General features: G+C 43.1%; 1 protein-coding gene and 1 pseudogene across 1 annotated transcript in view; one reads left to right on the top strand and one right to left on the bottom strand.

Moving 5' to 3' along the window:
• Positions 1-14,690, top strand: part of Hmga2 (high mobility group AT-hook 2) — a 119,390-nt gene that overhangs the window by 14,829 nt on the left and 89,871 nt on the right. The gene's annotated exons all lie outside the window — the stretch shown is intronic.
• Positions 2,297-3,654, bottom strand: LOC110540438 (small ubiquitin-related modifier 3-like; annotated as a pseudogene).

Raw genomic sequence — 14,690 nt, 5'->3', positions numbered from 1 at the left:
TTTATTTAGCCTGTTCTCCAGTAAGTGAATTCTCCCCAAACCTTATCTGCATGACCATCCCTCAGTCTATGCCCCATTATCTCAAGCCATGAGATCACAGTGGGCCCTAGACTGCCTCCTTCCCTCCACAAATGCTCAGGACTTAAAACCTTTTACTCCACTGTGGAAAATCCTTCACACACACATCCATCTCTATGCCTAACCCCCCTCCCAAATATGTAAAGCAATTGCTTTCGCTTTCATTCGCAGTAAGCCTTCAAATATTCGAGGACAATTAACACAAGCCACTTGTTCTCTTTTCTGGTATGACCATCTCTCCTGCATAAAGGAACATTCTTATTATTCGTTCCCGATCACATTTGTTTGTTTGTTTTTAATCTCCTGAAGTGTGTTGTCCAGAGCCAAGTGTCACATTCCAGGTGCGGGCTGTATAAATAGTGGGGTTTTTACCTCTCTTGTGAATATAGTTATCTGTTGCTGCTTAATCAACTTCCCAGCAACACACTCCTGTGAATAAACAACTCTTTCATCAAGCCTCTCTGTTCTTTGGATCAAGAGGATGGATAGCGCAGAGCAGGAAGGCTCTACATCCAGGGGTCAGAACCCTCCAAGAAGACTCCCTGCATTAGCAACACCTCTAAAACTCTAGGCCTGGAATTTGGAAACTTCAAACAGCTCACATGGTAGCCGAGTGGTCTCTAGTCTGATGGTGTCAGCTTTCTTATCTGCACTCAGGGTTCAGTAACCGGGAAGGAGCCACAGACTTGCTCCTGGAAATGAGCAAGTTGAAGTGCTTTTCCACCATGGTGAGCACAGCACTGACTGTGTTGCTAGTGCAAACAAACAGACTACAGGCCTGCTATTTCCTAAGCCTCCAGACTCTGAAAGCCTACCCTGTCCCATTGATGAAAGAGCAAGGAAGACCTGTGTCCTGTTCCTAATAGTCAGCAGGGATTCTTTGAGATCACAGGGTTAGTGAGACCACGGTGAAATAAGTTGCGAGATGATAAAAGTTAACCGGCCATTTGCTTTTTATACCCACCACCTTTGAGGCACCTGCTGAGTTAACCTCCACAGGTCTTAGTCCTGTCTGCTCTTCTCAGAAACTTTCTATGGCCCCAGACTTGGTTGGTGAATTGAAGACAGCTCCCCCAGTGCTTCAGAACCCCACAGTTTATACCCACTCCTTTGGTGGCTCACACAGCTGTTTCTACCAAATACAGAACACTTAAAGTGTCTGTATAATTTTTTTTTTCCTTAAGGGGTTCTTGTTTATTTGGAGGGTGCCTGGGTTCTACGCATCTGATCTTCATGCTGTGTAAGAAAGGTGCTTGGGAGGCATCAGCCACGGAGACCCTGGCTTCCTGGAAACAGCTGTGGGACCCCCATTGGCTTACCTGACTTCTAATTTTTATTGGCTGTGAGAATGGAAAATTTTAGTCCCTGATTTGGTCTCGGAAGAAGAGTCGCTCTCCTTAGGAGAGGAAATGGTGTATTTTTTCTAGACAGCGTGTTTCCTCTTTGCCTGTATATCTTCTGTTGGTGACTGCGCAATCAGTCACAGCGCAGCATTCTGTCCAGTGGCATTATTGGCTGGGAAGTTTGTATGGAGAAATAAATCACTGCATTTTCCATAGGAAACAGGCTTGTGCTTCATGCTAAGTGCGATTCTTTCCAAGAGTTGCATTCACTGATTGCCTTGAGTTGGAGATGTACGTTTGAACTGACTGGATTTGTTTGGTATTTGGTTTAGAGGCCAAATCGTTCTCTTTATTCTTGCAGGTTGTTTTGTTTTAAAGTTCTTTTGCTTAAAAAAATGTCCCTTAAAATTTCTTTTTAAACAAAAGTTTATTTAAACAACAAGATGCTTGACTGGAAGGGAACTCAAGGACCTATTCTTTTTCCAGTGTAATTTACCTCTGCTTAAGACAGATTGCCCTTCATGTAACATCTACATACAGAAAAATTACAAAAACTGTCTTTGGTTTCACAGTGATAAGGAAAAGCCTTAAAATTCTCCAAGTAAATGAGTTTTACGTTGCTGCACTTTTTTATTAAATCAACGATAGCAAAATAACTTATTGGATTATTAAGGTAAGAGAGGGAAGCAAGCAAGCAAGCAGTTTCTTGTGCCCACATAACAGTTACTTTGTGTCTAATCAAGGAATAGGGAAGGGAAATGAATGAATAGAGAAAACTACACTGAAGCAGTCAGGAAACACATCGAAGCTAATTGAGAATGCATTCTTGTCAACATCCAAATTTCTGGGGTAAAGTAGCAGTTCCTTTTTTTTTTTTAGCAGACACCTCCTGTCTGCTGCTGGAACACATCAACCACATGTTCAGGCTCCATTTCCAGCTGTGCAGGTGTGTCTGTTTCATTGATGGCCTCCCATCTACCCAGAATCTCATCTGCCTCATTGACAAACCCTGCTGTTCCCAACAGGCTTCCATTAGTTTCATAGCTGTGTTTGCGCCTTAATCTTAACCCGCACCCCAGAATGGCCCCGCCCACCACTTTCAAATAAAGTCAAGCTTAGAACAAGCTTGACTCCTTCCTGGGGTTTCTCATCAACCAGGACAAATATAGTCTCCTCAGCTGCCGATTCACAAAAGAGGCGTCAGGTCTTCCTTACCCTGTCTTGCTAATCTAACAGATCCCTGTGGCCTGCCTGGAAAAGATCGCTGAGGGTAACTGGGATCAGTAGTTGGGTATTTAGTCAAGAGTTGGTTCACCAAAAATATGTAGATCTGAAGATGACATGGCATCTGTCCTGCCCCTTAGAAGAGATGAGGGATTAGTGTGTCAGGAGATCCCATGAGCATCTTAACTAGAGAGGGTTAGGGATACTGCTATTGTCCGTCCGCTGCCTCCTTTGGTCCATTCTCCTCACTGGTTTGATTAGATTTCAGATTAATTTTTTTTTATAGGAGTTTTCCAAATTTTCACCCTCTGTACATGTAAGAAGTGAGAGGTAAAAAAAAAAAAAAAGAAGAAGAAGAAGAAGAAAGAATGGAACCTAAATTCCTTCATAGCTAAGAGCCAAAGATCAGGATTCAAGGTGGTTGGAGTTCCAAGTTTTGTCCCACCCACCACTCAACTAACTGTATCATCTTGAACAGCCCCATTTCTCATCTGGAAAAGGTATAATTCCCAGAAGGCTTGTGAGTGTTAGGAGGAAAAATGTGCGGGAAGGCTCAGTAAAACTCCTAACTCGTAGCACTTGGTAAATGTTAGAGATTATGCGTAACTCCATTGTATGCCTTCCCCTTAACACCAGCTGTACCCTGCACTTTAATTACCCACAGCCACTGGTGGGTATGCATGAAGTAACGCGAGAACCACACGCCATGTTGACCGCCTCGTTTTCGCGGTACCATTTCTTCAGTGTGTCTCTGTTGCATATCATTGAGTTTAAGAATGGCTCGTCAGTGATACTGAAGTGGGTCTCATGTCTGTTCACAGGAGAGGGAAATTTTGTATTGAAGCTAAAAGCCTTTTTTCTTTGTAGGAGACGTTTGATGCTGTGTCTTATTTAATTTTAAAAAGCACCTTTTAGTGCTGTTTACCTTACTGCATACTTTGAGAAACTCAGCGGTTCTCAGCACCTCAGTATCGTTCCGTTGGTCAGTCAGGCCTCCTACCTGCTGCATTTAGGTAGTGTCTGCGTTTCTCCACTTTGCCTGGAAAAAGGAGATCATCTCATTTTCTGTACAGGGACAGATAATGTTTGGCAAACCTCTGCGAGTGTGGGGCTCAGGCTCAGTAGCACAGTAAAACAGTAAAGGCGCTCACTTCACTCACAAACATGCCATCCAGAGAGCTTCTGGGAGATAAGAAGGAAGAGCCTAGATACAAGAAGTAAATGGGTGAGGCCAAGCAGTGCCCTTAAGTGGTCTGTTTTTAGAACATTTTCAAGCAAGAAAAATACACTTTAATAGAAATTAATACTTTTTTTTCTCGAAAGGAAAATATTATTCTGGAGATCATGGAATTGACCCAGAAATTGACCCAAGAACCAGGTGCTGACTTAAGGTGGTCACTAGAAAGTTCCCAACAAGTCCCAGCTGCTTCCTTGGCTGTTGATTTTCTTTATGTGGCAATGGGGTGTGTGCAGGATGTTAAGTTAAAAATATACATTTCCACTTCACCTCCTTCCAGGGGCACTTCTATTTAAAAAGGCTTGTGATAGACAGGAAAATGATGTAATTTTGTTTGTTAGTCATGCATACGAAGAGTCTAGATAGTCAAGAAGGGCATTTTTTTTTGCCTTTCCTGCTTGTAGCAATATAGAACTGTAAGAGATGATTTGAGAACAGAGCAGATGCTAACTCAGAATAAATTTGGATCTCATCAGACTGATTGAAACTGTTTTCTTTCAAGGATTCTAAGCCTCCATGCGCTGAAGAATCTGGAAATCTACCTGAAAGTAAAGAATTTGGTTTCCATTTCCATTTCTTTCCTCTCCAGACATATGTTCCCCTTTGAAAAACTTGTACCCACCGTAACTTAGCCCTTGGCTTGTTCACAATGAAATGCAACTTCAGTATTTAGGAAGAGATACCCAGGATTGCAGAGTGTGGATAATTTTAAGTTTGTAGTAGGAGGGGGAGAAACAACCTTGGTACAACGTCAAACAAAATAAAACAGAATAGAATCTGTAAAAGCAAGGCCATTTTCCCTTAACAACTTGCAATAATAACCTGCTTTAAAAAGAAGCAGAACATCCATAGCACCCAGCTATTGCACAAGAAAATTCCATATCTTACAACAGAGACAGTTACACACCCACACTTACTGCCACTCTACTTAAGATTGCAAGGAGAGGGAACGAGCCTCCATGTCCATCAACAGATGAGTAGGTAATGGAAATGTGCTACATTTACACAATGGAGTATTATTTAGTTGAAAAGAAAAACAACGCCGTAGAATTGGCAGGGATATGGATAGGCTTGGAGAGCATAACATTAAGTGAGGCGACCCAAACTCAGAAAGAAAATCATACTCAGATTTTCTCTCATACTTTCTGAGAAAGAAAATCTCTCAGATTTTCTCTCATGAGAACATACTCATGTTCTCTCTCATACTCAGACCCTAGCCTGTAATGCAGATAGTACATGTAAACAGGTGAAAGCGTGGGCATAGTCTAAAGTTTAGAAAGAAGACCAAGCTACTGGGTGATGGAGATGGAGAAATTTTGTAGGCAAAAGAGCATATGAGTCACGAAACAGGCTCTATCTAAAGCTAATATTTTAATATCATTTCAACTCCGGAATAGTTTTTTTTTCTCTTGTGTTGGAGAAGTGAATAAAAATGCAATTGATAATAAGGTGTAAAATTCCAGGTGAAGTTCCATGGCTTTGGGATGGCCATTCTCAAAATATGGGTGTTCACCAAGATGGACAGTGTTTCAAAGAGGGACAGTTTTTGAATGGCAATCTTCATCTAACTGTTCCACATTTTATTTCCGAGTTCGTTACAACAAAATGATTTTATTTAGTTAAAAAAAACTACCACAGTACCGTCGGTGAAGCAAATATATTTTTCACGTACTTACTAATTAAAATGCAAAAGTGTCATGGCTGGGCATGGTGGCACAGGCCTTTAAGTCCAGCACTTGGGAAGCAAGGGCAGGCAGATCTCCATGAGTTTCAGTCCACCCAGGGCTACATAGGGAGAGGCTATCTTAAGAAAAAAGAAAAAGGTGCCATATTGATTTTATTTATACACTATGGTCGCTTTCACTGTTTTGTGCAGAGCCTTGTGTAACATAAAACACACACACACTCAAACTTTAACATTTTATAGCCTTAAATCAAACCTCCTTTCTGTACTCCAGTCTGAAATAAGGACCGCTGCACTCTGTGATCTAAACTCCTTTGGGCAGGTTGTTTATTCATGCATTTTCTCATACTTAAGGACCTTGTAGAAACATTGTCTGTGAGTAATGAGTGCCATGCATTATTATTATTAGCAGCAAGACAGAAAATCCCCTATTAATAGAGCCAGCTCTATCAGCCAGGGACAGGTGACTTGAGCCTGATGATGATAGAGCCTTTGGACCCTTCCTCTGCCTTATTTTCCCTATTGTCACCCTTTGGCGTTTCACTATTAGCACCTCCACAGGATGACAGCAAGAACAGGGGCCAACTCTGGTGAAAGGCTTGGTGGGAAGAAGCCTGGAAATCATGCCCAACAGAAGGTCTTCAGATTACCTGAGTGGACTGTATCCCAAACACTGTCTGCAGGAAAAGCTGAATGCAGCCATGACAATGAAGCTTGTTTCATGCATAGCATTTACCTGTTCTCGTAAGAAATAGGATTGTGCAGCTTAGATAGGAAGCCTCTTTTTTTTATCAGTTACATTTTATTAACTCTGTATCCCAGCCGTGTCCTGATCCCTCATTCCCTCCCAGTCCCTCCCTCCCTCCCTCATCTCCACCGTGCCCCTTTCCAAGTCCACTGATAGGGTGGACCTCCTCCCAATTCATCTGATCCTGTTTTATCAGGTATCTTCAGGACTGGCTGCAAAGCCCTCCTCTGTGGCCTAACAGAACTGCTCCTCCCTTCGGGGGTGGGGAGACCAAAGAGCCAGTCATTGAGTTCCTGTTAGAAATAGTCCTTGTTCCCCTCACTATGGGAAACCAATTGGTTACTGAGCTACCACAGGCTACATCTGAGTGGAGGTTCTAGGTTATATCCATACATGGTCCTTGGTTGAATGTCAGTCTCAGAAGGGACCCTGTGCCCAGATATATTTGGTGATAGGAAGCCTCTTTTCAGGACTCTACAGTGAACACAATCACCCTTTCATGACTATTTCCTTAACGTGGATCAGTAGCTACATGTCACACTAGATCTAAGACCATATTTAAATTCAAAGAAATCTGTTACTACACTGGATTTGGGTTGCGGAATAACAATTCTTTAAATTCAGGCAACATGAGATTGTCCTGTGATATTGAAATGGTCTTATTTGGTTGTTACACAGTTACAGAGCTTTCATGCTCTAATCATGTACTAATGTGTTTTGTTTTTTTGTTTTTTGGGTTTTTTGTTTTGTTTTGTTTTGTTGTGTTTTGTTTTGGTTTAGTTTTTTGAGACAGCGTTTCTCTTTTTAGCCGTGTCTATCCTGGAACTCCCTCTGTAGATCAGGCTAGCCTCAAACTCAGAGGTCCGCCTGTCTCTTTCTCCCAAGTGCTGGGATTAAAGGCATGCACCACCAGCACAGCCTGATGTGTGTATGAAGACGACCTTAACTGGGTGTCTAAAAGAGGTCCACGTGGTTATTTCTACTACAGTGTTTTCAGTAACATCACTGAAAAATGGAGCTTGAACACAGTGAGCTCTGTAAGCAGCACTGAGATAGAGGCTGCTAAAACTTGTCTTTGTTCTTTCATTTGCCTGTTTATCTCCTGCTTGGAAGTACCTTTAATTCCCAGGGCTCCAACTCAAAGACTCTGGGATTGTGTCATTTTTGTTTTTGTTTTTGTCCAAACATTTTGTTAATGTCTTCTTATAGTAGTATGGTTTCAAACATGTGCCAAGTCCTGGGGAGGTAAGAACCGACAAAGGAGATGGGAGATGGCTTAGCCTGGGGAATCTGAAAAGGAAACCCATAATTTTAATGGACCTTTCTTTATACATAATGTATGACTTGCTGGTATGGTGGTAGGGGTAGTGCTGTATTTTCCCACTGTCACCACAGCAGGTATTCAGACAGCAGCAAATGTGTGCAATTTGATTTGTCAAAACATGACACATTTCATGTACTTAATACAGGCGTTCCCAGTCCATTCCACGGTCTATGGAGAAAAAAGGGGAATTAGAAAGGCCAGGATAATTCTACTTAGATATCACTTCAATATACCTTCATCTCCCTGGGTCATTTGTGTTCCCTGGGTCTGATTTCTGTGTTTATGAAGCTACATCTTTAATTAATTACCAGGTCTTAAGGAAGCCTAATTGTGTGCTTTGTGTATGTCTGAATAGTCACACCCTTTGTACTTAAAGATGAGCTCATTGCAGGTCAGAGGCAGATTGTATTTATCTTCTCACCCTTAGCGATGGAGACAGGAGAGAACTGAGCAGAGTCGACCTGGGTTAGACGAGTGTAGACTTCGTGGAGTCAGATATCCACTTTAGAAAGGCAAGCCTCTCACTGTCACCTGCCCCCAGTCCTGTGCCTGCAGAAAAAGCTTATCAAAAAGTTGTTCAACAAGCATCTGTGCATTACACTGTAGTTCTTGATTTTAGTTCTGTTTCAGGCCTGTAGTGTGTAACTAATATTTAGTGACGAGAATACAGTTTTTCTTTGGTATACATAAACTTTATGCTATAAAGCAAGCTCTTTGAATATTTGCTTCCCAGTAGTGAATGTAGAATGAAATCTCATTCTTTGGCTTTTCTTTTTCTCTCTCATTCTTTTTTTTTTAACCTGGTAGTTTATGTTTTTAAAGAAATTACACAAGGTTTAGGCACACAACCTGTAGTCATGGCCTCCAAATAGTTTCAAATGCTAACCCATGCCTTGCTGCTTAATGAATTGGTGGCACCTCTATTTCATAGGCTTCCCCCCCCCAAAGAATTTTGACTGCTTTGCCTCATGTTACTGCCTCCGTCTCTTCACTTCTGGAAATGGTATTCCGCTTTCAAAAATAGATCTGAGCACAGTCTCTTGAAAAGACTTTTTGACCCAATTTTGGGTCACTCCTCAAATAGAAGAGCTCGCTGTTGGTTTAAACCTCACAAAATAGTTTTCCAAGGTAGTTCCTCGTGTTGACAGAAACTCAATTCTGATGCCCTGTTTGTGTTCCATTCCCTTGCCCTTGCGTGTTGTTACTGCTACGAAAATAAAGAAAAAGGAGAAAAATCAGTCAACAATGCTTTTTTAAAAAAAACCTTTCATGGGTGTCTTGCAGAATTTACAGTGACACAGGGAGGCAGTGGTCGTTACTTGTGGTAGAGGTCAGCTGGGATCATTCTTAAAAGTTAGCTGCTCTGCAGATAAGCAAATCTGCCTGTTATCCGCTTGCACCGTGGAAGGATCTTAAGGGTCCTTAGTATTTAGAGGATTAATTCACGCTAGGTTTGTTTGTCTCATACAGTTTTCTGGTGCCTATGATAAAACAAATGACTTTGTGCATTGCTGGGTTCATAGGACATAGGCTCAGTGCACACAGACTGTGTAGACTTGAGAGAGTCTGCGTACATAGACACAGTGTGAGGAATTCTCTTGTGGCTTTCTTCCTTACGCTTTCTATTGTGATGGTAAGACACCACGACCAAAATCGAATCGGGGAGGAAAGGGCTTATTTCATCTTACAGCTTGCAGTCCATCACTCGGGGAAGTCAGGCGGAAACTCCGAGCAGGAACTGGAGTGGAGACTGTGGAGGAGTGCTGCTTTCTGTCACGTTCCTCGTGGCTTGCTCAGCCTGCTGCCTTACACCATCCAGGACCACAAGCCCAGGGGTGGCACCACACACTGTGAGTTAGGCCAGCGCACATCAGTCACTAAGAAAATGCCCCCAAAAGTTTGCACACAGGCCAGTCTAGCAGGGGCGCTTTCTCGGTAGAGATTCCATCTTCTCAGATAATTCTAGCTTACGTCAGACATGGGGACTAAAACTCTTCTACAAACTGACATTTTGCCAGGGATTATTATATCATGTATTCAAAATGATAATTCACTGTCTAGGAAATAACTACATTAAAGTACACATGGAGACCCTCTTTCCTCTTCCGAGATGCTGACATCCAAAAATACCCACTAAGCAAGCATAGGTTTTCAACATATGTGAAGTTTTAGGAGTTTTGTGGCTTTTTTTTTTTTTTTTAATTTAACCAGTTATCTCAGGCCTAAGAAAATTCCCACATTCCTTCCGGTCATAACGTTATCTTTGGGAGGAAATAGCAATGTGTTCCTGAAAAATGCCATCTAGAAATGAAATTTCATGAGGGTCCCAACCACGCTGTACGAGTCTAACTACCTTTCCATGCAATCAACCCAAATTCTCCTTCTATGGTTTTTTTTTTTAGCCCGTTTCCTTCCATTTCAGGGTAGGGCAACCTATACATTCTTGTGTGTGTTTGTTACCTCTATATATAGGTTCCAGGGATCAAGCTCAGAGTACCATGCTTGCTCATCAAGTGCTGATTGAGTGCTGGCCCCTTCAAAGTGTATATGCCTTTTGTACAACCTAAGCAGGCTGCAGTTGAGTCTAGCCCCTTCTGTTTGCTAATCTTAGGCTACTGTCACATTCCCGAACCTAAGCTGCTTCTTCTGGGACCTGAAATTGTCGATACCTTTGTAGTTTTAGCTAATGTGCCTACTCAAAATGGTGTTGCTTGAGTCATTATTGTTAGAAACTGTGGGAATGCATCAAATCCCTTTTTCTTTTTCTGTAGCATTCCAGACATTTATGAGTCTTGTTTTTCTAATTAACTGATGCGGTTGTCAGTTAAGCTAGATGGTACACTGCACTTGAGATGAAAATTTTATCTGCCCAGCTTCTGACTTAATGAGTTTCTAGCTTTATGATTTGAACAGGTTACTTAGCAGCCTGCCTGTTCACATCTGATGTGGGGATAACAGCTGTCCCTTCTGTCTCTTCCTGCGTGGGTTGTGATCAGAGTAAGGTAAGAAGAAAATTTACAACTCACAGAGAACGCAAAATCATAAAGAGATGGCAGTAAGTCTCAGCAATTAAAACAATAATTCACAACAGGAGGATGGACTTGATCTGGCCACACATGTAGATTTTAAAACTTTGCTCAAGCTCTTCAGCCTCATCCTTATCTTCCACAGAAGGTGTTTGTTTTACGTGTGTGGCTGTTTTGCCTATGTGTGTGTCTGTGCACTGCTTGTGAGCCTGGTACCTCCAGAGGCTGGAAGAGGGCATCAGGTCCCCTGGACTGGAGTTGTGAGCCATCCTGTGGGTGCTAGAAATCAGGCTCAGGTTCTCTGTAAGAACAGCCAGTGCTCTTAACTGCTGAGCCACCTCACTAGCCCCCTCCATTGAACTTCTGAGGCATTAACTCTTAGTCCATTTCTACCTGTTTTTGTTGTTGAATGGTTAAAGTTCTGACATTGAAGGTGCTGTTTTTATGGAGTTGGGTGATGTTTAGAAAGAACCAAGTGAGGTAAGTGGGAATGAAGGGACAGAGAGATGAGGAGTGAACGTGCCAAGAAGGCTTGTAGGGCTTCACCTTCTACGATGCAACTGCCACGCTCTCTCTAAAAGAACATGTGGTCAACGCATACAGGAAGAAGAAGGACACTTTACTTGGTCCACTAACGGTTGTTTAGAGTAAAAGTGACTAGACAGTTGTAGGGGCTCCAGACAGCAAAGAGTATAGCCATGTCTGCAGAGGTCTACTCTAAGTGGGAAGGTTGGGAGGAAGGTTGATCTGCCGAGTAGAAGAACGGTGGACTTCAAGCTGACTCCTTCAGCTGAACCACACAGACTTAAACTGGGGAGAAAAGGACGGAGAGTGAGCATTCTAACACTCAGGGGACTTTTACACGTGCTATTTTATATATTTTAAATCGATTAAATATACAGCCAGGGTTCACAAAACAGGCGCCCTACCTGTGTGTATGTTTTTGGTCTTGTTGCCTCAACTCAGTTTCACTTCCCATTAACTGCGACCCTGAACATACATACATCTGAGTGTTCTAAACAGAACTTGGCTCAGTGTCCTTGCAGGTTGTGTTGCCTGGTCCTGTATCCTGGAAGAACCACCTATTGGAGGCAGCTGTCCTTAAGAGAGTTGGGAGGGCTGTTCTCCCGAGAGCTTTTCCTCCATGGTTGCCCACGACCGTAGCCATTGAATCATTTAATTGTTTCTGGCCTCCCAAGCCAGTGATTCGGAGCAGGCAGGGTGGTATGGTGATGTTATGTCTGGGGCCTGAGCCTGTATCCTCACCACACATGGGGCCCACCCTTCCTGCTCTGGGCAGTTAAATGCACACTGCTTGGCACATAGCGAGCGCTCAATAAATTGAGTTGTTTTTCTGTCTCTTTGGGAATATGAAGTAGAAACCTTCAAATCTGAGAACTTCCCCCGGAGCCTTAGGTTCCCTGACTGAAATTCACCGATGAAGCTGAGGCAGACGAGTGTGGATGCAGTTCAAGTCAGTCAACCCAGGAGGGGTCATTGCCCTGGCTTTCTAACTGGGCTGGCTGGGGTCAAGCGTCTTAATGAGGTTTTTGTCAGGATGAACGAGTTGTAACTTAGTGTAGCATTTCTAAGCTGCCTGTGCTATCATGGTAGTTGAAGATACTTTCTGTGGAGGGTAGCTGAGGGGGTCTCCCTTCTAAGACCTCCTGTGGTTTGCCTGTAGTGTTTGTGTTTTATCCACCTCTAACCCCTCCCCCCCCACACACAAAGGCCAGTAGAAAAGGCCTTTCCATCCCTCCAGGTTCCTAGATGAGGAAGGCATTGAATCAGAAGAGAACCTTTTGATAGCCTTACCTGTACATATTTGTTAAAATAAAGTGGCATTCTTGCCCCTTCCTTTGTCCCCTCTCTTTATTACAAAATCCAACCGGCTCTCCTTGCCCTCCTCAGCTAACTGGAGACTCACATGCAGTTGTGAGAAACACCTTGTGTATTCTCTCTAGTTCCCTTCCCTGGTGACTTCTTCTCGCTCCTGTTTTCCTTGCATCTCTGGGGATCAGCCTCTGCTACTGAACAGTGCTCTGGCCCATACACACTAGTTACACTAGCTCAACTAGGATGCTGCTGTTAACCAAACCTACCATAACACTCCGGGTTCCCAGTTTTACGTGTAATTATCTGTGTGTGTCTGTGTAGAGACGAGGTTACAAACAGTTTTTATCACACATATAAGTTCGGAAATCTGTCATCAGAAGTATTAGTCTTCTTTTAAGACAGTTGCTTGAGAATTTTCAGCTTACCTCGTGATGGCAGACAGGGAGACACGTCATGTCTTTAAGTATTCCAGAGCGTTGCCTGGTGGTAGAAGCATTCGCAGAGGGCTTCTGGCCTGCGTTTCCTACCTGTGGCTGGAAGGGTGCCCTGTCAGAGTCCCTTGTTCTGAATAACTGGCGAGGCCAAGCAGAACCAGAGGTGGGCTTGGCACGCAGCTTCTGACTTGCCTGGCATAACCTGTACTTTACTGCACTGAGCGCCCTGCCAATTTGAGAGGCCAAGAAGGGGAGCTGGCATAGGAGTGCACCGCACCTGCCTTTCCTGAGGCCACACACACCATGCCTGGCTGAGTACCTGTTTGTCTTTTGGGATGTGTTCAAATATGTCTTCAGAGCACTGAAGTTTGGGCAAATACATTTACTCCCCGTCAGAAAGATAATAGAATATAGAAGGCCAAACACGTGCACAGCATGGACAAAGCCTTGGGTTTGATTTGTTTATTTGGGCACCAAATAAACAAATATGTAAATAAATGAGTAAGAATTAAACCAGAAGTTCTATTTGTTTTGCATAGACCTTTTGTATGTCCACAAAGATATTCATTGGGCAAACTGTTGTGTTCATTGTACTTTGGTCACCGATCCCAGTCTCTAGTCTCTAGTGCACGGCAGTAAAACCTCATCACCATGACTCTGTTAGGAATACCCCCCCCCCCGCCAGATAATGCTGCCAGGGCAGGAGGTCCTCCAGCTAAAAACAGATATGTAAATAAACAACGAAGAAAAAAATGGCAAACATCTCTCTTAACGTAAACACACGTATGCATGCATCTTTTGTACATGCACGCACGCACACACACACACACACACACACCAGGGCAAAACCTGGTGAAGGCCTGTCTCTGGCTAAGTATCTTCACTCTGAGAAAAACTAGGTTGAAAAGCGGTCACGCCTGGGGTCTCAGCAATTAGATGACAGTGATCATATTTGACCAATGAACGGACTCTTAAGAATGATTCCTTTGGGGCTTTTTAGAGAATATGTCGTTGCATTTGGGTCCAGTGCCCTATTGGAGCCTAAATCCCCACTCCGCGCTGTCCTGAGAGAGTGACATTCCTCTCTTTGGGCTGATACTTCACCTACTGGCACTTTAAAAGAAGGTATTTCTTATTTTTTGAAAAAGATTACTTAAATAAGAGCTCACTTTTGAATTAGCCAGAGACATTTTCAGAGAATCTTGGAACTGTAGGAAAACAAACAAACAAAAAACAAAACAACAACAACAACAACAACAAAAACCCAAAACCAACAAACCAAACAAACAAAAAAACAAAAGCAAAACCAACGTTGTAAAGAACAGAAATGATAAGAGAGTACAGAGCCGGATACTGTCATTCCTACAGCAGGTTTCTCTGGTTCTTACCTAGCTCACGTCAGTGTGTGTAGACTGCTGGTATGGACATGGCTAGTGGCAGGTGAAGATGGCAGCTGTGTTCTTGTGTCCCGCTGTCTGTCACGGAGGCCCGCACGGTGCCAAAACTTGAACCGTGAAAGCATTAAAATGCTGCTGGGATTGGTGCTCACCCTCCCCATATATGAGCCTGGACTTGGTCTGTAGCTTATGGAGTCCCAGCCTTTCATGTTGCGCAGGTGACAAAGTCAAAGCAGAGAGCAATTAAGTGTCCAGCTCCAGGTCACGAGCCTCGTTATCCCAACAGGAACCAGGTTTCCTGACTTCCAATCCATTGCTTTCCCCCCTAATGAATGGCTTCATCTGCTGGCTTAACTTTC

The sequence above is a fragment of the Meriones unguiculatus genome, chromosome 2, assembly GCF_030254825.1.
Source record: "Meriones unguiculatus strain TT.TT164.6M chromosome 2, Bangor_MerUng_6.1, whole genome shotgun sequence".
In the NCBI taxonomy this organism is placed as follows: Eukaryota; Metazoa; Chordata; class Mammalia; order Rodentia; family Muridae; genus Meriones; species Meriones unguiculatus.
Note: the sequence above shows the minus strand (reverse complement) of the source record. Positions and strands in the feature narration are given on the sequence as shown.